The sequence below is a fragment of the Emydura macquarii genome, unplaced genomic scaffold (assembly GCF_026122565.2).
Source record: "Emydura macquarii macquarii isolate MOO-44397 ecotype Brisbane River unplaced genomic scaffold, CSIRO-AGI_Emac_v2 contig_3603, whole genome shotgun sequence".
NCBI classification, from domain to species: Eukaryota; Metazoa; Chordata; order Testudines; family Chelidae; genus Emydura; species Emydura macquarii.
Genome location: NW_027133740.1, coordinates 11,469,264 through 11,495,374, shown reverse-complemented (window position 1 = coordinate 11,495,374; position 26,111 = coordinate 11,469,264). Strand labels below are relative to the sequence as shown.

At 36.7% G+C, this 26,111-nt stretch overlaps 1 long non-coding RNA gene across 6 annotated transcripts in view; it reads left to right on the top strand.

The window, feature by feature from the left end:
* Positions 1–26,111, top strand: part of LOC137145603 (uncharacterized) — a 322,274-nt gene that overhangs the window by 241,774 nt on the left and 54,389 nt on the right. For 5 of the 6 annotated variants that reach the window (XR_010917687.1, XR_010917689.1, XR_010917685.1 and 2 more), the window contains one exon: positions 24,652–24,710. This is a non-coding gene — a long non-coding RNA (uncharacterized lncRNA). Of the gene's footprint in view, positions 1–14,927; positions 14,987–24,651; positions 24,711–26,111 lie in introns of those variants that run through there. The other variant, XR_010917690.1, reaches the window with a different exon arrangement.

The window sequence follows — 26,111 nt, the reverse complement described above, 5'->3', positions numbered from 1 at the left end:
AATGTAAAACTGAGAAAAGGAAACACTTTTTTATGTAGTGCATAATGAACTGATGAAACTCTGTTAAATACCACTGAGGCAAAGAGCTTAGCTGGATTCTTAAATTAGATGAATAATTCACAGTTACATCAGGTAGGATACATTTTATTATTTCCTAAGGGATATAAACTCTTATCTACAAGGAATAAGTCAACCACACACAGTTGGGGTTTAGAAAGAATCATCTTCTATGAGCAGGTTCCTCCATAATTGTTTGCTACAGCTATTATTGAATTTTTCTCTGAAACGTCTGACACTAGCTACTCTGAGACAGGATACTAGAATATATAGACTCATGGTCTGATCTAATATGGATATACCTATCTTCCTAAATTTCAGAATCCATTTAATAACATTTGAGATTATTCTTACACATTTGAGATTGAGAATGTTGCAGAGCATCCACATCTAAAGCGATCATATTCTCCCTGATTGTACAACATACCAATGTGTGGACACCTGGAAAAAAGGCTTTACCACCATTGAAGACAGAGTTGAGTGACAAAAAAAAAAAAATTATATTCAATCAACCATGTACCTGAAAGGAGTCAAAAGGAATCCTATTCACGACACTTGATTTTGTCAACCACCTAAAGGTTGAGACTCAGTCAAATTCAGATAGCATTCTAATTCTAAGACACAAATTTATTATAATTAATCAGACAAAAAAGAGGAGGCAGCAATTCAAGCTACCATGTTATCAATTTCTGAATGGAATTACTATGGAGTTATTACTTTATATTTATACAATAACACAATCATTTCATGGAAACTCTCTAACTCACATCACAACTGTGTCCAATACTGTGGCTTCCTGAAATCCTTTTTCTGAGGCTAGAAATTGTATTGTTGTATATTCATTTTTTGACCAGGTAAATTGAGAATATGTAATAAGGCATAAAGAAATCCAGTGGAAGAATATGGTTAGTATAGGTCAGAATCACTTCATATTGATATGGCTAAAACTCCAGCCCTGATTCCACCTCAGATAACAATAATAGAGGATGCACCCAGTTTTATAAAAGAGAACCTGACCATTTGTATCCATCGCAGCCTGTAAAATAGATTATTCGTTTACATAGCTTTAACATACAGATCAGGGGAGCCTTTGTAGACATGTCCCACGTGAGCACTGTCAGTTCCCTTTCACCTGTAGATCCAGTAGTTTGGGGATCTAGTCATAATAAAATCTATTTGGATGTGGCTTTGCCATGGAATCATAGAAGTTGGCAGCTTCTCTTCCCAGCGTCTTCAGTTTTATACTCTAAGTAGGTTACTTTATTTACCAGAAGGTATAGACAGGTATCTATTTTTGTTTGTGCTGATTCATGTGTCACTGCTCTTTGTCCCAGTGCAGGCAGCTGATTTTGAAGACCATCTTCCCTTTCAGTGAGTTTGCTAAGAAGAGTTGATGAGACATTTTGTTTTCAGAAAACTTATTATCTGTTGCTGTGGTGAAATTTAAAGATAATTTCCTTCATGATCTTTCTGACCAAATCTCTGGGTTTTGCAAATTGCTATTTTGACCATCTTCCTCCACTGCTCCAACTCTTCCATAACTGTGACTTTTAAATATCATATTTAGAGATTTGACTTAGAATTCAGAAAGTAATTTCTGTCACTTATTGGAGCTGTAAATTACTACATGACAGAATGACTTTAAAAGATTCAGTCAGGAATGCACAGAGAAAAAAGCTTAGATGCTGTGCTGCAACATGTGATCTTTCAAAGAAAATATATCTCTTGCTTCTGTTTTTCTCAAAAGTTTACTCAGGACTTGATCCCTAGCCTGTCATGTGCAGCAACTAGAGAACCTTGGACTGTCTCTTTTTGCTGTGCTAATCACACATATGGAACATATGGAATCTGTTAAAGGGAACTTTTCATTAGGCTATATCAGACAGGCACTGAACTTTACTGCACTTGGATGAATCCTACCAAAGCCTATGGTTGATCAAATCTCTGGGCTGGGTCGAATGGGGATGTTGTATTATGTTTTGGAAAATTCTGTTTATGGCTCTAAATGTGTCTTGAAATCAGACATAATACATCACTAGCTGGGGTCTGACCTAATGGAGTGCAGTCATGTAACAAAAAAGATTTGAAATGCTGCAGAGGCATCTTGCCCTCAGTCCCTGCTGTGTTGATGTATAAATTTAGAATAATGTAGAGAAATAAATACTTAATGATGAGAGGAAAAAATTACATTCCACTTCCTTATCTCTTTCCTTGTTATCCCATTCTCGGTCCCAACCAAATTTGAGAATTTTTTTTTCTGGATTCAAAACAATTTCCTCAGAATTGACAATACTGCTCCAGATTTTAGCTCAGATGCTTTAGGGGTATGAATCACACCCTGGCAATTCCTGAAATCTTAAATCAGAGGGTGTGACTCTGGTTGGTTGTTGAACCACTGAGTTCATTTTTGAATAATTTCACTACAACTAATGTTCACTCTGAGTTTCAGGCTTTGAATATGAAGAAAAAAAAATCTAAATACAAATGTCAATGTGATGAGAATTTAGCAAGTTTCACAAGTACCCATAACAATGGATTCTTAATCTTTGTACCACATAGTGTTTTAAAGTGCATGCATGTGAAACCTAAAGGCCTCATACACCTGCTCACTTGTAGATATCTTGTAGGGGCTGGGCTACCCTCTTCTGCTTTCTTGATTCTTCTGGGGACAAACAACTTATCCACTCACCTATCTTCTGTGTTTGTGGGTCACATTTTAGAACAAACCACCTTTCCGTATCCCAACTCCATTTTGCTGTAGCTAGAATAGGCCCATTCTACCCTATTTAGCCATTTGGGCATTCTGTGAACAGATGTTGCAGAAAGCTGACCGATTTTACTATGTTGTTCAGCCGGACACAAGACTGAGAAGGGAGATGGAAGCCAGGACTGCAATGTTGGGGTAGTGGTCAATGATCTAATAGAACTGGAGTAGCTAAATGAAGGCGGTGAGTCCAGATTGCCTTAACAAAAAAAAACCTGACAGTTCTTTAATGCAAATACAGGCTTTAAAGTCTCCCATAGAGAGGGCTACTAACAGTACCAAGAACCTTTATTCTTTCATTTATTTCCCCCAGCTTTTCTCTAGCACCACTCACCAACAAAACAGTTAGAGGGGGAAGGAATACCTATTACAGTTTTTCTGGTTTCAACCTGCCTGAGTTTTTATGATTTGCCTTTATGAAGTACTAAAGGTTGACCTAAACACAGTACACACAAAGTAACAGTCTCAAAGAAACACATGCATATCCACCATTATATGAGGGCATTGAAATGCATCTTAAGCACTTTTTGATTATATGTTTCAAAGTTATATTAACATAGATTCTGAAACATATTATACCGAAACTGACAAAGAAAAAGGATGGCTGTTTAAAAATGGAATACTATCCTTCTGAAATAGAAAAACATAAACCAAGAATGAGACTAAGTTTTTTGAAAAATACAACTTCATCAAAATAGCCCACATAATTTGAACCCTTCTTATGTGTCAAGCATTTATCCTGGCTAATATATAAAGTAATATACATGACAAAATATTGATTCTACTGGTGAGTGAGGGACTGATTGTTGTTGCTGTTGTTCAATGACATTACTTTCAGATGCTTCTAAATAACCCTAGTTGTTAAAGTTGCCAAAATTCACATGATGAAACATGTTTTGATTCAGTTAATCATCCTTTTCCCTAGGGTTTTCAAAGTAAGGTAACAATTCATCTTTCTTGAAGTGAAGAAAATAGAACCTACAGCCCTTGATGTCTGTCATAGTGTTAGTTTTCAGGAAAATGTGTCATGTCTCATTTATATAAAATTTGAGATGGAAAGAACCAGTTTAGTGAGGGTAGGTATTTTGGAATACTTTTCAAACTTTATTCTGCTAAACATCCATTTCAAATGAATGGGGGCATTCATTCAGGAAAGTGGGGAAACTGTTCTCTGGATGTATAGACTTTGATCTTGACCAAATAGCTCTAATGGTATAACTCTTAGGTTGTATGCAGACACACTAATCCACAATTTCTGATTAGGATGACAGTTTTTTGGGTACAAACTCATCATTATGAACATCTGCCTGAAATCCATATCATTTGGACACAACAGAGTTAGAGGTATTGTGTGTGAAATTACTAAAAATCAGTTCTCCACCACAGCCTCTAATTCTTCGCTATACTGTTAGCTCTCCCCTTGATTATTTGTATACATTTCCAAAAGTTAATGTCCTAGTCTCTTCAACTCTATTTGGACTTTGAGGCCATTTCTCCTTCTTGGGAAGCCTTAGTATGATTTCTTTCCTCTCAGGAAGCATCCAAGCCTCTTCAATGGCCAGCAGAAATCAGGACAGACAAATGTTACCTAAGGGTGCTAGTGTGATTTCTGTAATGTGGGGATAAAGCAAGAAAACTTTTTTTTTTAAAATGTCTTCCTGTGGCAACATCAACAACAGCTTGTTCTTGATCTTCTAGCTACCCTTGAAATTTTCATCCATCAGGCAAGATGGAGAAGGTGGATATTGATTGATTGAACAGGAACTGCTTACTCCATGTGAAACCTTTTGTTCCTCTTTAAGATACTTGTCTCCTGGATTCTTTTTTGTAATTGGATTGCTTAAGTTATTTCAAATACTTAAGAAATACATTTTAATAATGTTCTTGAATTGTTTGTATGCATGATCCATATGCATTTGCTCTAGATTTATATATTATAAAACTTTTCATTCCAAAGGATCCAGAAACACTTTCTATATGCACTTCTTTGATGCAGCCATCTCACAGGTGGAGAATGACAGTCAAGAGAACCAGTGAAAATAGTTTTCTCGCTTCCTTCCAATCCCTCCTCCAGAGTAGCTTCTACTGCAGTACTGTAAGACATCAATCAGTTAATGCTGGCTGTACCGCATGGTACTTTACATGTTTATAATATTCATTTATATTATGTATATACATTTATGTGTGTGTGTCTCTCTCCCCCAGACTCTATATGTTTTTATAAGCCCTGATCCTGCAGATGTACACAACTTTACACATGACTATTCCCATTGAGTTCAGCTGGAGTAGTGAAAACTACTCATATGCATAAGTGTTGGCAGAATTAGGGCCTTTGGTTGTAAACTCTTCAGGACAGGAACTGTGTTTCCAATTTACTGCTGTAAAGCATTTATCATATATTTAGGTGCTCTACAATTAAGTAAATAAAGTCAAATTCTAGTAGTTAGTCACTAGTTCAGACTAAGGGGTGGTATAGAACTCCATTGCCCCCATTGGGAGCTCAGAGAAACATAATTCACCCCACCACAGGGCAGTACACAAAATGACTGCTAGATTCACCGTCATTTGAGATGATACATCATGCTTTATCCAGTGTAAAAGGGAGGGGAAGAGCATATAAGTCCTGCCTCCTCCCTGCACTTGATGAAACACTGTGCGTATGTCTACACTGCAATTAAAAACCCCTGGCTGACTCATGCCAGCTGGCTCAGGCTCAAGGGCTGTTTAATTGTGGTGTAGATGTTTGGACTCAGGCTGGAGCCTGGACTCTAGGCCCCGTGAAGTGGGAGGGTCTGAGAACTCAGGCTGCAACCTGAGCCCAAACGTCTACACCATAATTAAACAGCCCCTCGCCCTAGCCCACAAGCCTGAGTCAGCTGGCACAGGCCAGCTGTGACTTTTTATTACAGTGTAGACATACCCTAAGTGCCCAGAGGCACAGGGAGGAGAAGCATTCCTGTGCTCCTCTGAAAGCAAGTATTGCATATGTGCTAGACCCTACATGTATGCTCCTTCTCCCTTGTACCTCACAATCTGCCCCTAGATCATCATAGTGCAGAAACAGTATGTGGATGGTTGTACTTTGTTGTTCTATATTTAGCAAAGCAGTCTGTCTGGAGAAACAAATACTTGAATGTGGTTTGTGGATGAGACAGAAACACAAGCATCTCCCAGCATTTTCCCTAAACTCTTATTTTAAGAATAAGCCATTGTGTTGAAAGATTGTTTCTGTCAGTTAGTGTAATGTATTTGCATAAATAACGCATGATAAATGATTGTTTATCTATTTGTTTTCCTCCTCCTCTATTTGAATCACAAAACTAGCTTGAATTGTAATGCATCCGTAAATAAAAATGAGAATTATAGAGCAGTTAAAGTAATTAGAGTTATTGTTTTGAGTGGCTGTAGACACAGTTGTGAATATTGCATAGGTGTTCATAAATAACAATATTAAATTAATGATAGTGTGCTTCCTTATATAATGTTGCCTGTGTTGTTCTGTATCTTGTATTATAAATCATGCAGGATGCTTCTCTGGCTTGGAGGATATGCTGAAGTAGCATTTGTTAGATCATGAGTTTAGAAATTCATTTTTACCAAAAACATCTGGTTTACATGCTCACCTTCACCCCAAGTGAGAACTGGAATAAAGAAAACATCATTACCATTGGAACTGTGCTTAGTTATTTGTACAGGAGGCCATGATCTTATTAAAAACATGAATATTGCCAACTGCAGCAATAGCATACTAAGTTGAATGACATTTTCAGCTAAAAAAGAAAGTGTGCAAGGAAATAAAAAATTCAAGCTTGAATTCCAAATGAATTCTATTGTGCAAAACTGAGAGTAAAGGCAAGTGATGAAGTCAAAGTGTGGCTATATTACAAATGAGCCATTTGAGAATTTACTTGAACAGTATGCTCTAAAAGCAAAATTATAACAGACTCATGTAAATAAGTGTTTCAGTTATAGAATATGTAAATAGTTTTATAACACAGGTCCCTGCAGTGAGAAAAAAGTGCATAATCTAATTTGTCAGGGGGATATAATGCTGCAATATTTATAGCTAAGCAGGAAATGCTGCTCTAACAAAGTACCAGAAATGGTGTCAGGCATTTGATATACAAGGAAGACAATGGGAGTGGTCATGTCAATAACTGCTTACCATTGTGAATAAGGGGTTCGCAGTCTAGGTCTATATAAGGAGTTTGTATGGAAAAACATAAGACTATATTTAACTACATGCACACAATACAATCTATAACGTATATGGTGCTATTCACGAGAATTGTCTCAATTCTCTTGTCTTTTCAGGCTGAATTGTGACTTTGTCTGCAGCCCCCAGCAAGAGGAAAAATGTTGCTGCACTGCCCCTAGTTCAGTCCATGAAGCAGTTTGTGATTCTAGAGTCATAGTCAGCCTTCTGGTCTCTTCTGTGCTTTGGAGGGGGAAATAATCTGTGTCAGGCCAGTCACAGTGTATTTCACCAATGTGACAGTATGAGCTTGCTGGTGCATTGGTAGGGGGATGGACCCTTGGCTACCTGCACTGGGGAGTGATGGGGAGGAGTTGTAGCCTTTCTGTGAAGCTTGCTGTTCTCTCCATGTTGCAAGATGTGATGTGGGTAGCCAGTGCAATGGAGTTTTGGGGCATCTCATAGCCCCTTACTTTCTTGTGCTGCCAAGCAAGCTGGGCCCAGATTTGACCCTATGTCATACAATATGTTCTATCTCACCCCTGTAAATTACTAGAAATTGTATCAATACTTACTTTTTTGCTTTGGTCCATAGCAGAGGTATCTATGAGGGAGAAGAGCTGTACAGACTGGAAGATCTCAGAGAGCTCTTTCAAACAGTATTTCACAAGGTTGTTCTGTGTCTTCATGTGTGTTAAAGCACTGACATCCCTGGATTAAAAGCACTTTATAAATGCAAATTATGATTATGTTTATCTATATGTGACATTCTTGGATTTTATATTTTCAATAGTTAGGTTCACCAGGTCATCTTTAATAGAAACAAAGTTGCTGTTATCTCTTTATCTTCAGGGACATCCAAACTTCACACATTTTAGCTCTTTTCAGTTTCTATGATTTCTAATTTTGGGGATGGGAGTTATCTATCATATTTGCCTTGGCAAACATTTTAGATCAAACAAATTCATGTAGACTGATATCAATAGATTTACAACATAACATTTAGGTCACCCATCCTTGCATTTCACTATATGATCCATGTGACTTTCAAGAAGAGGTGGTAGTTCTGAAAAATGACCTCAGCTGTGGTTTTCAATGAACTTAATGTCCCTTATCCGCAAATTTAGCACTTCTAGCAGTTTGTAAATAGTCTCCCACCTGGGAAGAAAATGGCACCTGTGACTGTTCAGGTATTTCCCGTGTTAGCACTGGTTTATTACTTTCATCTTTTGACATAATGATTTTTAAAGAGTAAAATGTGCTCCTTCCAGGTTCTCCTTAGGTTGTGCCTAAGATTTAAGTTCACTCTTCCACAAAAAAAGTAAAAAAAAATACAATGGGAAGATTTTTGATTCTTAGGAGCTGTATGAGAGTGTGATGTTGCAGCTCTGGCTCCATGTGCTAATTGAAACAAGTAGCAGAAAATAAATATCTCAAGTGCAGAACACAGACTGATTTGTAGCAAATTCAAAACAGGGACAACACAAAAATAGGCATTCAAATTCCTTCCATTCCAAAAAGTACAGATAATAAAATTCAAACTACTTAGAAAATAAGGTTTGGACTGTAACTAGCCCTAAATGGTTATGCAAGTGGGCTGTGGGAAGGGCGTATCAGAATGGCAAACCATAATTCCAAACTTACTTTCCCAAGCCAAACCTTCAATACCATTCATTCCCTTTGACTTGAGTGTACTTCACAGGATCACAACCATTAAATCCACAGAGTAGGAGAGTCTAGCTTCAGCAGGCAAAACTCTTTTAGAAAACTCTGTTTTAGTCTCATGCATTTGATTTCAAATTCTGTCTGAACCTTTGAGTAATGAACTTTAAAATGATCAACATATAGCTCAAAAAAATCAGTCTTAAAGAATGTGGGCAATTTGGAAAAATGAACACCTCAGCTCTGGCCAAAAAAAAAAAAAAATTACACTCAACCTTCAAAAAACCAAACCAAACTATGTGTTGAATGTGAAATTTAACATTTATGATGATTATTGCTAGAAGTGTGCAAAATTTCAGGCAAACAGAGCAAGTGCAATTTGTGTGCCAGTTTATGGGAATGTCGTGAACATTTTCTAGTCCCTTTTTATTTTATGAAAAGTTAAAAAGAAAATACATTTCCTATCTTTCAGGATTTCAACTCTAGAGCTGGCCAGAAATTTTCCAATGGATCATTTTTCCAAAACTGAAACATTCCATTCAAACATGTGAATTATGACAGTTAAATCCGGCCAGCTAGCTCATCTCCTCACCAGCCTAGCTGGAAGGCTGCTGCAGAGTGCAAACTCCCAGGCACCCAGTTTTTTGGCAGCCCACCAGGTGGGTTGCCCAGGAGCCTGGCAGCCCTGGCTCCTAAGCTCCTCGGCAACTTATTTAGGCCCCTAAATAATAACCAGTTTTTTAAAGAAGCTCCACTCCCATTCATTATGGTCAACAATTCCTCTCCTTAGGCACAATGAACCCTTCTTTCAGGAAGGAAAGCTTCTCTATATAGGACACAGTTTCCTCAGGGGTTTGTTTGCAATCACAGAATGAACTCCCCCACCCTTAATTAAGAATGAACACATGCCTTACCACCTTCCACTCCAAGAAAGAGGTGCATTTCTTAATCTTGTATTCTCACAAATGCATGTATTGAAATCAATAAGCCTATGGAAACCAAAATAAAACACTACACTGCACCCATGATGTTTTCCCCCTAAGGAGAGGATGGGAGGGTGACTGAACCATATGGGACAGATGTTAGTTAATTCTCGACTGGATGGCACTCAGATACTTTGGTGGTGAGGTGGTATAAGAACCTGAATACAATAGATATAAAAACTGGACACACAACTAACATGCCCATATTTTCAAAAACTTCAGTACCCTGCTTTCTTGACAATCTGGCCCTACGTCACAATGGGAACACTATAGTGATGAGTGCAATAAAAGAACCTACATAGAAATAGAAGCAGCTGTGATCTGAACCCTTTTGAAAATCTGGTCCCATCTGAGGGTACTGGGCACTTTTGAAAATCTTTCTCTAAAAAAACCAAAACAATGCAGTAATATTACCTGAGTACAGAAGAGAAAACAGGTCAGCGAGAAACTTTTTCTTAGATGTAGAAGTGATACCAAATGATCAGAGCAAAAATACGTTGCTGGGGTCTTCAGGTACAGAACGCAATAACAGTTAATTTGTACAGGAAGTAACATGAATAATATCATCTTTGCTGGCCACCACAAGCCAAGTTTTATATCATATTTATTTTGGACCATTAATAAGCAACCTAGTCATTAACTTTCATTACTAAGGGATGGTACTGGTTGTTGTATTTCTCTGAATATATAGTATACTAAATTTGCTACTTAACTGTGAATTACTGCTCCATTACTCTGCATCCTTAAAAGAGGGATAACATTTTAATGTTTTCATGTTACTGAAATGATGTTTAATGCAAAAGCCTTAGAAGAACTTTGCCCTCACCTGACTCATATTATGAGTCCTTAAGTACATTTACAGAATAACTTTTCATTTGAGAAAGCTCTAAGATTAAAAGATATCTTCACTATCTATATGGATAAATTTTGTGCCCACTGAATATCTATAGAATTACAAGCAGATTGTGTGTCCACTTTTAAGAGACTAAGTTTAATTTGTTGTAAAGAATTACAGTTGATAAATATTTATAAAAATAAATTAACTTGTAATTAGGAATATTCTATGTAGGACTCCATCAATTAAAAATTCAACTTCACAGTCAACAAGATGCTAAAACTCATTAGATTTCAGACTTTGGTGCAATTTAGATACCATTAAAACTAATATACTGGGCAACAGAATGACAGCTGAGGACTTCAAATATAGGCTGCAAATTTCTCCGAACAGTCTTTACCACACAGGAAATGTACTCCATCATGATGATCTCAGTCCAGTTCCTAGTTGACAGGTGCCTATATCACATAACTCCACCACAACTAGTTCCAACTTTCATCATGGCAGAGTCTCAGTAGGGAGCAAGAATGAATACAAATGGAAAATGAATTATGGTATCTTCTTCTGACTTTCAGGGATGGTCTCTCCAGGTTAGTGCTGTAGTATTGACTTTATTAGCTGCTGAGCACCTCGTGGAAAGCATCAAATGCCCTCAACTCCCAGTGGTCTCATAAGTCTTCCTATGCTCCACTCTTGGAGAAGGGTTCCGAAGAGCACCAGGGATCTTCCTAACTAACATGACCCTCTCTTTGCAGTCCAACTTCCCAGAATATGGAAAGCTTCGTGCCAGTGGCCTCCTCCTACATCAAGCCCCAATCTGACCTCAGTAAGCTTTCAGGGTGCTCAGTATGTAGTATGATGAGGCCTTCTATGAGGAAGCTTTAATGACTAGTGACAGGCTTAAAACAAATCTGTTGTGATACCAGTCCTAAAGAACCTCTTCTTTTGGGAAACAACCTTTAAAATGCAAGAAGATGATGATATAATGTTTATACCTTTTTCTAAAGGTATTCATTGAAGGGGCGGCACTAGTAGCAAAAGTGGTTAATATATGTACAGAAATAAAGAGTCAGTCCTTCTCACCTTCATCCTTCCATAACTCTTTACCGTTTCAAGACAGCACTGAAACACACAGTTAAGTGCCTCTCTATTCAGCTAAAGCCCATGCTTGAGTGCTTTCCTTAGTCACTGAAGTCAATGGGACTATTTGTAGAATGAAGGTGAGGAGAATCAGGCCCATATTTTTATCTCTGTATATCAACCAATGTCTATAAGTGTGTACATAGGTATACCAAAAATACTCGCTGTCGAATTAGGCTTGGACAGATCATGTCCACTTTCATGGGTATTTTTCTTTCTGTGCATACGCTGTGTATCTCCTTTAGTTCATTTTGCTCCTCTATTAGTTTAAAAGGACTTAATGATTTCTAAGAGAAAGGAGTCAAGGGAAGATTATTTAGAAACCTACTCAGAATTCTCCATGTTTTGATATTCTGCATGTAATAAACACCCATGTATGTCAATGATATTGCATTTTATCTGAAATGATGCTAAATGTTGTTGTTGTCAGTGCTGGGCCACCTCCAGAAGTTCCTTCTCTTTTCAGAAAACATTCAATTACCATTCTGCTGCATGAGCCTATTGGGACATCACAAGGATAATGCTTCCTTTCAAGAAATGTCTCTCTTCAAGTTTGCAGTTGATGGAAATCCCATGTTGCTGAAAGGTGGCAATTAATCCTTAAACAAAGATATATTGCTTGTCATAGAATCCTGCTTGTCTCCTGCTATCTAGGAGCCAATTGTTTCTGCTGTAACCCTGCTTTTCTATATTATATTCTGCTGCTATCTTATAAACATCTCAAATAGATTTTCTCCTCAAATAAGTCCCCCTCCCATTACCATTATGGCAACTCCAGGAGGTGTTTTTCATCTCATAATAACATCCCTGGGGATAAGAGAGCTAAGTCTGAGCTTAACTTCCCTAAAGCAATTTTCTTTTATATTCACTCCCCCCCCCACCGTTGTTCTGATAGTAGATGCAGAAGTTAGAGATGGATACGACCTAATAGGTCACCTAGTTCATCCTCTGCCAATGCATGATTTGTTCTCTACAGCATATTTTCTAATGTTTTGTCCAATCTCCTTTTTAAATGTTTCCACCATTTCCTGAGAAGATTATTCTAAGGTCTATTGAACCTGACTAATAAGAAATAGGAACTGTATGCTGCTATTCAGCCTAAATTTTCCCTTTCTTGATTTCATGACATTACTTCTGTTTATATCCTGTTCTAGCATGAAAGTAAAATGTTAGTGAATGAAATGCCATTGATACTTATATGAAGTGTGACACAATTCTGGGAAGAAGAGTAATAAATGATTGTGGAATAATTGTATTTTGTCTTTTACTTGTTCATGAGCACTAAATTTTAATGCACAAAAATTTGCTCTTATGTGAAATGTAACCACTATTATGGGAATAAAAATGCATAACCATTTCTGGGGTTCTTTTCCAATGTTTTCTAAATTTTCTCTGTTGAATTAGTCCTAGTTGAGGAATTTGCATAAAAAGTGAACATGGTAAATATTGGCTTTTTGATAGGTTTTGTGGGATTTGTTTTGTGACTAGGTATCATAATCAACTGTTGTCCACGGCTAATTGCCCTTACCAAAACCAGAAATGGTGTATGAAGAATAGGATAGAAATGGAGAAGAAAGAACAACTTTTGAATTCTTCTGTGAAAAAGAGAACAAAAGCAAAATATGAGAAACAAAATCTAAATCTTTCTTCATGAAAATGTGTCTCAAACATCTGATTGAGACTTTACCGCTCTCCCATTCTCCATGTTCTTCTGCAGCTTGCATGACTCAAGTATCCATGAATGCCTATTTTATTATTATTTCTCTTTTTGTTTCTTTGTTTTAGAAAAATAAATTTAATTACAAGATTAAAATATGGCCACACTTTCTAAGCCTGATTCTTCACTAGATTGCACCTTGAGTTGCCATTTAAACCTGCTCAAAGTGTATGTAAAATGCTACCGCTGGTGTGAGTGGAGGGTTTTGCTTTGGTGACATTTTACACCTACATTGCATAGGTTTAAATGACTGCACCGGGTGAAAGATAATGGACAATCAGCGCCCTATAATGCTTTACAGAAAGAGAGAGAGAGAGAGAGAGAGAGAGTGTGTGTGTGTGTGTGTGTGTGTGTGAGAGAGAGAGAGAGAGAGAGACAGGGGAAGGATTCTCTTCTGGTTAAGTCATAGAACTGTGTCAAGTTGCTTGGTTTCTATGCCTAGTTCTGCTAGACTTCCTTCATAAGGTTGGGCAAGTCATTTCCCTATCCTGTGCCTCAGTTTCTTATCTGTAAAGAGGAGTCAGTTATATCTATGATACTTCCTCACAGGAATATTTAATTCATTAATATTTGTGATATTCTTTGAGATCTACTAATGGAAGATGCTATAGAAATGCAAAATATCTATCATTAAGATGAGTTGGATCTAATTTCTGTGAATATAAAGGCATGATGACCTTTTAGTCTTTAACATCACTATTATATATGCATATTTCTTTTCTTTTTTTTTTTTTTTTTACATTCGGTAACTCTTACATAATTAAAGCAAGGAATTTTGGTCATCCTGCCCAAATGAGTAATATTATGTACTGCTCACGGTGAGTTGAAATTCTGTGTTGTGTCCATAATCTTCCCATTATCCCTCTCTTCTTTTTTTTTTTTTTTTTTTTGTGGTCATATCTTGCTGTTTTATGTGTAATCAAGACTTTAGTCCTCCAAAGACATATGCATTGCACTTGTGTATAAAGTTAAGCACATGCATAAATCTTTGCAGGATTGGGGCCCTAGACTGCCAACTCCCAGGGACCATTCATTTCACTTGCTTGCAATACACTGTGCCCATCTATTTTACTATGTAAATAATAATCACAAAGATAATCCCATACAAGACTTTTCCCCTCTAATGTGACATCGCCCAGTGCTGTAGGAGCCTGTGATAGTGTTGGTTTTTTTTAGAAAAAAAGGTTGCAAAGTCTAGGTAAAAGGGTGAGGTTATGCAACCTGTGATACAATGGAGACCATTACAAAAGTGCAGTGTTTGAAGACGGAGATTATAAGTCTGCAGGAAATGTACACAATAGTGACAGATCCTGTAGAGTTCTGACGACAATTTCATTTTTTAGCAATCAATATTGCAAATGGATTTTTAAAAATAAAATGTAATAGTTGTGCTTTGCAAATGTTTTCCTTTCCAATTTTATTATGTTATTATAGCCAACTAAGAGTCCAGAGTATCATAAAATTTTGCTGAGGTGATCAAAAGCTCACTAATATACTACTTAATTTAAAATTGCTTTTAAAGAACTTTCTAAAGCTTGTTTAATATTGTAGTTTTTTGTATTTATTATTCTTTTAGAACATAAAACTGATGGATTCCAAAGTCTGAATTACAGTCCATCTATTCTTTAATACAGTAAGTTGTCTAAAAGTATTCTTGTTTACGTTCCTTAAGTTCCTTCTGAAATAATAAAGTAACTGCTTTTTATGCTCTATTTAAATTTTGAGTGCTTGCCAAGATTCTTCTCTTCCTGTTTTAGCATCCATTTAAAGTGAATTTTCTAATCAGCAGTGCCCTCCACATCATAAATCCTCTCCTCACTATCTTTGCTGATAACTCCAGAGATTTTGAGGCTGGGAAATTACTGGTCATGCTTCTCTAGTTATGCTTCCCCTAAGAATCTAGCCCTTAGGAAATTTGTGTTTTGTACTCCTAGTCCCTCATCTCAAGAATATAGATTCCATGAGCAGATGGTTACATGTAATTTAGAAGGTCAGCATTCAAGGAGTTTAGAAAACTAAACTAAATACTGCAGCAAGTTTTGCAACTTTGTTCCTTTGGATTTTGCATGTTTGTTGCTTTTAAGACTATAAATGCTTCCTGTATAAATAATCTTGGCTAATCTTCATTAAAATCCTAAAATAGAACAACATTCATTCAATTTAAAGTGGTTAGAACCAATATCTCATTGACTTAAATGGGTTTTGGATTAGGCCCTAACTGTCCATCCCCCATCTTGTAAGTACCTCATCCTCAAAGTCCTCTGAACTTGGACAATTGTTAGCGTTTAGGAAGGGCTTGCTAGACTGAGACCTAAGTGCATTGAACTATAATGATTAATCAAACCATGACTAAAAGTGTGTGTACTGAATTTCCATACTTGCAGAAGAGTTTGGGCGCTTCTAAATATGGGTAATTCTGCACCTACTATTACCATCCTTACTGATGCAAAAGTGCTATTCAATCCTTTTAAGGCTTGTAAGACTCACAGCATTTGTTCCTTATCAAATTTTCAATAGCAATTCTGTATAATACAATATATTATGATCAAGTCATATAAAGAAAAATAGTGTATGCTGAGTTTAAGAATCAGGTAATGACCATGACCATTAAGGAACATACGATGGGCAAAAAATGTAAAAGTCAAAGTAAATCCCCTGAGTGTGTACAGTTGACTGGAAGAGCTGCACCTTCCTTCTTCCCTCTTCCCCAATAAAATCTTTTCTTATAGCAAATTTCATATAGCCAACTGAAAATGTTGGAATTGGAAAAGTTACAAAAAAGGGCAACAAAATTGAATGAGGGTATGGAACAGTTTCCATATGAGGAGAGATTAAAAAGACTGGGACTTTTCAGCTTGGAAAAGAGATGACTAAGGAGGGATATGATAGAGGTCTATAAAATCATGACTGCTGTGGAGAAAGTAAATAAGGAAGTGCTATTTACTCCTTTTCATAACACAAGAACTAGGAGTCACCAAATGAAATTAGTAGGCAGCAGGTTTAAAACAAACAAAAAGGAAGTATTTCTTCACATAATGCATGGTCAACCTGTGGAACCCTTTGCCAGAGGATGTTGTGAAGGCCAAGACTATAACAGGGTTCATAAAAGAACTAGATGAGTTAATGGAGGATAGGTCCATCAATGGCTATTAGCCAGGATGGGCAGAGATGCAAAACTATGCTCTGAAGTGTTCTTAGCCTTTGTTTACCAGAAGCTGGGAATGGGTGACAGGGTGTTCATTCCCTCTGAAGCACCTGGCATTAGCCACTGTCAGAAGACAGAATACTGGGCTAGATGGACCATTGGTCTGAGCCAGTATGGCTGTCCTTAGCTTTCTCATTTGTTTTTTGTAGAATATAAAAAAATAACATATACATCCTTGGATCTCTGCATTTTAAATTTTTATTATAAATAATACCTGATCAGCAATGAATTTATATTATAAATAATAGTAATACTATATATAGCAAAACTGTGAAAGTTAACGGTAGGAAAGAAAGATAAAAACCCCATTTAATTACAAAATACAGTGCCTAATTCTCTGCCAGCCACCAGGGTTCCTCACTATCTCATTGCTAGTATAACAGAGTATTTCTAATCTAGCCTAACCATAGGTTTTCTGAACAGTCACATTATGTATTACATCTCTGTTATCCCTTCACCAGTAGAAGTTTACTCCATTATTATTATTTATTTATTTTAATAGTATCATCATAGTCCCTACAAGTCCCAATCATTGGTCAGGCCCCTATAGTGTGAGATGCTGGACAAACAGAACAAAAAGATGGTCCTGTGCAAAAAACCTTACCATCTAAGTATGTTCATTATCTTGATATCAAAATATCTTCATACTTTGATGTCACTTCTAAAAGAAACATTTCCAGAAGTCCATAATTATAGACAATAGGTAGCTCCAATCAAAAAGAGAAAGTCATAGAGCCACCAAAGATGTGTATAGAACTGAAGTGAGTCATTGACTCTTTGTAAACCCTTGCCCTCTTGCATCCATTCCATTCTATACTATATTGCTTGTCATCTTGAATTGTAACATCTTTAATTTTCATTAATTAATTCTTTTGATCAGGGACTGTGCTTTCTGCATCTTCTCTTATGCACCTCTGGCAAAACAATAAATATGCATTTAGTATGTACCATTTACTATCCATTGTCATTTCAGGAAGTTGCATTTTTAAAAATATGCAAGAAATGGCACCTGAAAATGCTGTGTGAACCGTGCTGTTCAGATGGATAAGCATGTATCAAAATATTTATCCTAATAGCAGTTTTCATAACTCTGTGTTCACAGGTTCCATTATTTCCTAGGTAAGTTTGCCTCATGTCTGTAGATATGGGGGAACTAATTTTTTTCTTGAGACAAGGTGGTTCGTCCTTTATAGACCAGCTTCTGTTGGCGAGAGAGATAAGCTTTAGATCTTACACAGAGCTCTTCTTAAAAAATTGTCAATCATCCAATCGTGGAGCTAAAACAATTACCAATGTGGTGAGCCACACATAACATGTAATAAATAGTTTATTTGTTTTCATATAAACTATTCAACAAGCACTTGCAAATAATAAATATATGGGCTGAAATCTGACTCAAAAACAATTTGTAAATGTAAGGCTAAGTTCATCCAATAACTTATTCACAAGGAATATTTTGATAAGCACAAGTCAAAAGCTTCAAGTAAATTTTCCATCATTTTGCACTATCTGCCTTTTTTGTATGGTATGTGAATGCACTGTAAACACGGAGAGACATAATCGAAATATGCGTTTCACCCTAATTTGGCCCTCAGGTGAACCTCTATACTTTCAGGGAGGCTAATAGGGTTAAGTAAAGGCAAACTTTAGCCTTTTGATTTAATTCATGAATTGTCAAAAAATGAACATGTTACTACTACACAGGAGTGAGATGACACATCTGGTATATCACTTGTATGATAATTTCCATTTTGTAAGTAATTTTCCTGACTTAATTCAGGATATGTTGACCTCTAGTACTGCTACCGTACAGCTACGGTTCACTTATCATTTCCATTAGAAATGTTTGCAGTGGATTGGAAGTATTTGTTGTGAAGCTTACCAAAATGTCTGTTTGGTTGTATTATATTTTTCACTGAAAGCAATTGATTTAAATCATATGACACTTTTGCAGTGGCCTAAAATAAAAATTCTTTCTTTCTTTCTTGTTACATGCTAGCTACAAAAGCATCTTACTTTCATAATTTTAGGGTGGGGCATTGCTTCATAATTTCTTGAAAATGTCTCAGGTATGTAGGTTTCAACAATAACGTTTAAAATGTCAGCTGGTAATGGAAAACTGGTGACTCAGTGAAGGTCTCAGAAGAGGTAAAAATGTGAAATTGCCAAGATGACTGCAGTTATGGTACTTTTAAAAATATGAGATTATAAAGGGTATCCTAGTTGCTATGCTTTCCAAAAGATATCAAACAAGCACATAAAATCAAAAAGTAAATAACTCAAAGACAAAATATTACAATGTAGAGTCTGAATGTGGAAACCCTTATTTAACCCCTTTGAAATCAGTTGGGCTACCTGGGTGTATGAGGATTACTAGCATGAAGAAAGGGTTGTGAGTTTAGGCTCCTATATCATATGAACACTCTCAGCTCCCCGAAATATGTCAATCCTGATGGGCCTGACACAAAAGATGCTATCAAAATTTGGCCTAAAGCACAAGAGAGGAAATTCTGAGCTTAACCTTTTACAACCCCGTTTAGGACCTGATTTAGCAATGCACCAAAGTCAATGGGAGTTAAGCATTTGCTTAAAGTTAAGCATTTGATTAAGTGCTGAACATGGATAGAATATTCACATGCTTAGAGCTAAATTTGTGCTTAACTGATTTGATGAATCAGGGCATGCATTAACTCCATTGTATCAGTCAGCTTTTAGCATAAAAGCTAAGAACTGCATGCCAAGTCATACTTACCTTACTTTGCTTTGTTAGTTGTGAAGAGTTGAGATAGTTGGAAACCACAAATTTCATATATTTTAGAATCTTAAATCAGCCCAGGTTTGGTCAAAAGGTTCAGGAAGCTTTTGTCAAATTTATTTGGAGTTTTGTAGTGAAGCCTAGTGAATTATGCATGTTATTTTGTTGGCACATATTTTGCACAGCTCTAATAATAATAATAGATTCTTAGTCAGCTTTACAGTCTTTAAATGTCAGTGATGAAGGAAAATAAATGGAATTATGGCAAATTTAATCTACAGTAAATGGTCAGATGTTATACATTCAAAATCAAAAAGAATATTTTGAGCGGACAAGAGATTCACCTTTCAAACTGGGTAAGAAATGATTTTCCCACCTCACAAAAATTTTGTAAAATTTTGAAAAAAATTCCCTTCTTGAATAGAGAGACAGTCAAAATCTTGAAAATGTTCATGAACCACAAATTTAATACATTTTTTAACTGAGGTATTTCCAACCGTTTCATTTTGATCATTTTTAAAGTGTTTCGTTTTATTTTCAACAATTGCTTTAAAGACTCTACTTGCCTTAAATTTCAAAGTTGTTTCAAATTGGAAAAGTAGAATTATTGTCCTATTTTGATCATTTCAAACTTTATTTTTTCAGCAAATTTTAAATCAAGAAATTCATTGAACTTGTGCTATTCCCTTGAAAAGTTTTTTAGTTTCCATGGATCAGCATTTTTCGTGAAAAATGTTTCATCAAAAAATTCCCAACCAGTTCTGATCATCCCACATGTTCACTGTTGTGCAGTCTCAGATCAGTGTGTTGTTTTATATACAGTATCACATATACCTAATAATATCTAGCATGAGCGAAGAGTGCTACCTGAGCCTGAAATCAACATTCCTTTACTTTGTGGGGGCTTCAGTGTTGGTGGTGCTTTAATTATTTTTGTACATATTATTTCTATAGAAGACATCAAAACACAGTTCTTATATGCATCATGGCCTTTTGGACCGCAAGAAAAACATCTGAACAATTTATTGGTGGAGAAAAATATATATTGTAAAGTATGTAATACTGATGATAAGGCAAAAAAATCGGCACTCTTGCAAATGCTCCAATCACTTAGAGTTCTTTCTCCCAGTCATGCTTAAAAGAACTTTCCATCAAAGCACAAAGAAACCTATATACAATTTTAGACCTTTTTTCTGACCTCTTTTTCCTGAAGGTTATGCCTTAAACCTCTGGGTCCTTTTAGTTTACTTTTTTTCTGTTAGAACTTTCCCTTTAAGTTGTCCTTCTACCCCCACAAAGCTCAAAAAGGGGAGAGTACCTGTTTCTCTGCCTTCTCATAAGCTATCTCCTACTCTGCTGGGAGCCAACATAGAAGGTCTTTTAGCTGACCTTGACTTCAAATACATAAGACAAAAGAAAATGGATGAAACTAACTGAAGCAAGAGTAAGAATTATACTAGACAGGCAATAAAAAGTCCACAATGATTGAATAGTGGTGGGAGCTATGTTACAGTAAAATGTACAACACAAAAAAGCATTTAATCTATCTATGCAACCCACCCAAGTACAAGTATTTCTCTGGAATCTGATTATGTCTTATAATATATGGCACACAAGCAAAGGAATTATAAACTCCAGGTATGACAAAACAAGATATTACTTTTCTTACTGTTCTCTACAAAAAGGAAGCACAACTTGATGAATATTAGTTGGTTTGCAATTTTTACTTGCCTTTTAAGAAAATCAAGAAAAAGTGTATGCAGTGTGGTTGTAGCCATGTTGATCCCAGGATATTAGCAAGACAAGATGGGTGAGGTGATATCTTTTACTGGACCAGCTTCTGTTGGTGAGAGAGACAAGCTTTCAAGCTTACACAGAGCTCTTCTTTAAAACAGAGGACTAATGAATAACAAACATGGAGCAGTGAATATTCTTCTGCATTAATGCCCTTGTCTAAATTCAACAATGAGTATTTATATGAAGAACAGGCATTTCCCAAACATTAATAGAAGCAAAGGGCCTATTTATACGTGGAGCAAATAAGAAACATGAAGATGGTGAAATCAAATAATAGTTCAGAATTCAAATACATAGTCACCTTCACTACAGCTGATTGAAAACTGCAAGAAGCAGTAACTTATGTAACTAAACAACATGGAGCAAACTGCAAATGCAACCTGGCTGTAAATGAATTATTCGCTTAAGAAATCAAATAATTTGAACAGGAAAAAAAAAGAAAAAACAAAACTCATTAAATTGTGCATTATACATTATTTGCTCAGCTCTACTAGCTTTTCTGGCCAACTTTCTTTTCTTTCAGCATATTCAAAGGTTCAAGGTTGTGCATGAGCTGTTACTGAACACATAATAGTTATGTTGGCTGCCTTAACCACATTCTGTTATATATTCTATATGGCGGAGAGATTCTTCCTTATTTTACCATCTATGAGAACGCTGTATCTCATAAATAGAATAGTGGCAAAAGCTGTTATATCAAGATCCATAAAATATATTTACGTCACCACTCAGAATAAACTCTGGAACACTACTTATTTTAGTGCTCCATCAGCTAGGGGAAAGGAGTATGAAATGTTAAATCCATATAAGACTACTGGAAATCTTTAGGCAAACTGCGTGCCAAGCCTTGGGGAAAAGGATTGTTACTGATGCCTAAACTGCATCCAGCCACGTGAGTAAGCAACTGTCTTTCTGCCTCCATAACTTGGACTCCCATATTACCTACTGGCCCCTGCTACCACCTCCTTCAAAAACTGGCTATAATCCCACTTTTCCTACCAAATTCTAAAATGCCCTCGCTTTTCACTACTTACTTGCCAGAGCTGGCCAGGCCACCTCTCCCCACAATGGTCTGTAACCCTGGGGTATGTTTACACTTGGAACTACGTGTGTGATTCCCAGCCTGAGGAGACATACTTGCCAGCTGTCATTAAGCTAACATGCTAAAATTAGCAGCATAGTTTCAGCAGCACAGACAGCGTGAGCAACAGGAGGGCACAAACCTGTCCAGACCGTGTGGGTATGTACTTAAGTGGCTAGCCAGATCTGCTGCTCATGCTACCATGGCCACACTACTATTTATAGTGTGCTAGCTTGAAGAGACCTATTTCTTGAGTTTGGAATCATATCCCTAGCTCTAAGCGTAGATGTACTCCTTAGGTGTTCCCACTGAACTGATGGCTAACTCCCCTGCAAAGATACCTCTCGCTCCCATTCCTGGTCACTGTTGCAGCTTTGCACACTTTCTCCTAACTCACTGGCAATCCCCCTTCAGCACACTCTCACCGTCCTAAAGCTGAATGAAACCTTTTTGGGGCACGGCTGCAGGTTCTGGTCATTGTTTCTCTGCAGGTGCATATGGAGAAAATGCTGTACCCATTCATCTTCATGGAATTCTGTTTCCATGGGGAGAGATCTTGGTCTTCAGAAGCATTTTCCCATTACTGATAACTTTGCCCATTACCTGAGGGAAGAATTTCTATAGCTGGGTTACAGAAGTATGCAATTGCACATATGAAATGGGCCACTGAGCCTACTTTGATGTGCAGATATAGTAACTGTGCAATTATATGCACAATAGAGGTAACTATGTGCACAAATCAGAGGTGAAGTTGAACACCTCGAGTCTTTATAAATCTGGCACTATGGTCATTTCACACAGAATGATTTTGTTTTGAAACGTGGCCTGATTCCAATAAAGCATCAGTATTGTACAGAAGAACTAAATAGCATTCATTTTTGTGTTAAATTTGTTGTACAATGAATGCATTGTATTTTTGCTATATGTAAAGGTCAGCTATTGTCCTTTCCTTTTGCCTTCTCTCTAGCAATTCTTTTGAACAATGAAACTCTTTTTTTAAGTCATTGTAAAGTGCTTTGCTTGCCTTCTAGATATTCATGTAAATAGCACCAAAACTCATTACATCTGAATGAATAATGACCCAATTTATGTTAATTTTATGTTTACCAAAGAGCCTTGTTGGTGTATTTGAGCCAGATCCTCTGCTGGTGTAAACTGGTGGAGCTCTGCTCAAGTCCAAGGAGCTAAGCTGATTCATACTAGCTGAGGATCTGGCCCTCTTTTTTTATTTGCGCATATTAGTCCCAGCAGACTGGCAAAACTATTTTAAGATAATTTGGCAAGATCTTAAAATCCATAGAAAGTAGAGATATGAAAGTCTTCTCACTGCTGAGTCTTCTAGTCCAGTCTCTTCTAATGCAGCAACATTTGCTACAGTGTGCATTTTTCTAATACTGTTCCAAATGATAGGGTTTCCATTACATCCCTTCAGCGACTATTCCACAGTCTAAGACATCTCACTGTCAGGAAGATTTCTTCCCATCACTTTTAGTAATGCCCTCTTAAGTCACCCTTCACAAATTCTTCTCTCCTGCCTTTTTCCCTTCAAATATATATGTATGGTTCATGCCCTCTTTTAGTCATCACTTAGCCAAACAAAGTCATCCAGTCTCTTTGGCATTTCTCTGAAATTTTGATTGTAGCTCTAGCATATGTGCTTTGGGATAGAAATTGTGGTGTGTAGGTGATTGTTGGCTGGTTGGTTTGTTTGTTTGCAGATTTGTATCATCATAAACATATGGAGCCAATATCTCTGCTGATTTACACCTCAGACAATCTCATTCAGTTCTATACACTTATTCAGGGTTAATATCAGTGCAGAAATTGATCCTTTTGTTATATTTGGGTGGTGTTTTTGTAACTTTAGCTGGCATTCAGCTGCAATATTCATGGAATGTGGCTAGCTTTTCTGCATAAACCTTGGAAATACACATTTGCTGTCTGTCCGCCAAATTGATTTGTCTGAGCGTAAGGTTAGTCTGCAGTGCAAAGTAAAAAATATTAGTAATCAAATTCTACATGGCTGAGAGCTGTGTAGCTGTGTATGGGCAGAAGAAATCAATGTATAAGGGATGCCAATAAAACAGCTGTTTTCCACACCTATGTATTTACTTTTCTGGAACATAGAATAGGAAAATCCACAAATTTTGCATGGTTATACTGTTGCGGGTGGGACAAAAAAACATTTTGATGGTGTCCACTCAAAATAAACTTCCCATATCCCATGCACTGCAACTTGGTATTACATTTGGGCTGATTCAAAGATGACTGAAGTCGAGCTTTTCAGTTCACTTCAGTGGATTTTGGATAAGGTGCTTTGTCATGTTACCTTTCTTCTTAGATATGGAAGGAAGTGATATCCTAAATATGAGTCTCGGAAATATTGTACATACATTTTTTACTTGTGTTTGATTGGAGAAATGACAATTCATGCCTGATTCTTACTTCAATTTTTTTCAGGTAGCATTGCTTTCCTTCTTCATTGAAACAGAAGTTTCATTCCTTGACTATATTAAAGGGTAAGTGATCCACTGCAAGCTTTTCTTGTTTTCACATTATTTTATAATTCACTAATAATTTGTTTATATTCTTGTTAAGTGGTAACTGTAAATATCCATAAGAATTGCAGTTGAGCTTACTAGTGATATTACAGTCCTGGGACTGGAGCAACCCCTGTGTAGCTCCATTGTGAGGGAGACAAGCACTTCTTGGGCCTAATCATTTTGGATTGTCACAAGAAAACCTACGTTTCAGTTTTGTGGAACAATCTTAACCCTAATTCCTGGATATGAAAAGTCATTTGAGGGAACAAGTTGTTGGACATTTCCCAATATTGCTGAGGTGGGAGCATGCTATTGAATGCACCCCACTACCCTTGGGAACAGGAGTGCTGGAACAAAATTTATTGTGGGGGTGCTGAAAGTGGAAACCATGTAGTTGTTATTACTACTTTAAGCCAGGGAGAGCTGCCGCACCTCCAGCACCCCTAGTTCCAGCAACCCTGCTTGGGTGTTGGAAAAGTTCCTTTGGTGCCTTTCTTTTGACTATGGCTACTAACTAGTTTTTCAGACATGCAGAAGTTTTAATATTCTTCCTCTGTAAATATTTGGGAACAATATGAGGGAAGCAGTCTACTCGAGCATTTGCAACATAGCAGAGTCAGCACAAATGCTGCCACCCTTCTGGGCACCTACTGATGCCATATTTTCCTTCCTACATACACATTTGATTACACTGGAAGCAGCCCAGCAGGTCTGGCTGCCTTTTACACACATGGAAATAAGAAGCAAAAAAAGTACATTATGGTCAAGATTCTACATACATAGAAGTCAAGAAATTCAAAGTTATGGTTCCCATAGCAACTATAGGAATTTGGCTACATTACACACACACACACACTCTCTCTCTCACACACACACAATCTTAAATTGAATAATACAAACTATTATATATTTTCAAAGAAGCCAAATTATCATCATCACAATTTCCTGAATTTCTGTTTTGAAAATGTATGCCCCTGTTGTCTTATTATACAGTTGGAGATTTTTTTGCATTTAATATAGAACTCTACATACACACATCATTCCTCACTTACTATAAATTGTATATGTAGCGATGTATTAGCACAGTGCAAATCTCTCTCTCCCAGTGAAGGAAGTAAACACCTTTCAATGCAAAATATGGGATAAATAAAATCTCTCGGTTTTATTGATTATCCTGTTCCCAAGTTTATGGGACTAGAAAGTGTTACTACATTGCATGAAAGCTGCAACTCCTTTTCCTTAAGAGGATATTTTGAGATAGACCATAGCTTGTTTTCTCTTTTTATTTAACATAAGTACACATTTTATATAATTAGAGAAATGTTATCTGTGACCATCATAACTAAGTCTGTATTAGTGATATGCAGGAAGAGAGCT